The sequence below is a fragment of the Euprymna scolopes genome, chromosome 34, assembly GCF_053919585.1.
Source record: "Euprymna scolopes isolate OS-2025 chromosome 34, ASM5391958v1, whole genome shotgun sequence".
NCBI classification, from domain to species: domain Eukaryota; kingdom Metazoa; phylum Mollusca; class Cephalopoda; order Sepiida; family Sepiolidae; genus Euprymna; species Euprymna scolopes.
Genome location: NC_136515.1, coordinates 40,318,156 through 40,319,357, shown reverse-complemented (window position 1 = coordinate 40,319,357; position 1,202 = coordinate 40,318,156). Strand labels below are relative to the sequence as shown.

At 34.3% G+C, this 1,202-nt stretch overlaps 1 pseudogene; it reads left to right on the top strand.

The window, feature by feature from the left end:
* The first annotated feature begins 421 nt into the window (after positions 1-421).
* On the top strand, positions 422-538 carry LOC145259450 (5S ribosomal RNA; annotated as a pseudogene).
* The last annotated feature ends 664 nt before the right edge of the window (positions 539-1,202 follow it).

Below are 1,202 nucleotides of genomic sequence, written 5' to 3'. Positions count from 1 at the left end.
TGCAGTTTTTTTTTTAAATTACAAGTGCGGACTTCCTTTTTGCCGACACTATATATATATATATATATATATATTAATTTTATTTATACAAACATTAATGGCTACATATGTGCATACATGTTTCTGTAATCACCCACGTTGGGGGATTACGTCTTCAGGCCAAGAACTACCTTCAAAAGTCTTCTTTTTGAAGGTAGTTCTTGGCCTGAAGACGTAATCCCCCAACGTGGGTGATTACAGAAACATGTATGCACATATGTAGCCATTAATGTTTGTATAAATAAAATTAATATACATGCTCTGTTCACTCATTGAGCACTTTTTTGGTAGACACGTGTTGTTTCATTGGATGTACTTCTAGGAAACTAAACTCTACTGGCTATATATATATATATATATATATATATATATATATATATATATATATGGCATAATCACGTTGACATACTGGTTCTCGTCAGATCACCGAAGTTAAGCAACGTTGAGCCTGGCTAATACCACATTGGTGACCATTTGGGAATTCCAGGGGCTGTATGTGCTTTGTGCTTTGTTTCCAGTCGTCCTGAACCTTAACACTTGCCACTGGTATTTAATAATGTCGAGTCAGGAGAGGTGTGGTTGGAGATTGCGCAACTCTTATCACAAAAAAGTTCACGGGCAGGCACCCTTACGGTGCGTATCCATAGTCTGTCAAGACTGAAGGAAGCCTTATATATATATATATATATATATATATATATATATATATATATGTGTGTGTGTGTGTGTGTGTGTGTGTGTGTGTGTGTGCATGTATATATATATATATATATATATATATATATATATATATATATATACAGTGCGCCGCAAAAGTTTACGATACACATTTGAAACTGTCAGTGTTTGCATTTCTAGCTTCCAAATGGTAGTGAAACTTTCTATAAACATAGAAAATGCATTGAAACTAAGATAGGAACAGTGGGAAAAATAGAAAATAACAAGTTAACACAATGCGAAGAGAAAAACTCAATCATTAGCACCACAAAAGTTTACAACACATATCAACTTCATTTGATTCTCGATAATTTTATGACGTTTTATCATGGTAAAATGCTTAGAAGCTTCTAGAATGTTCAGGAATATGCAATAGCGTTGTGAGACCGGATCTCACTCCATAATGGACTAGAGCAGATTCTATATAATCAGCTCCTAACGCTGGT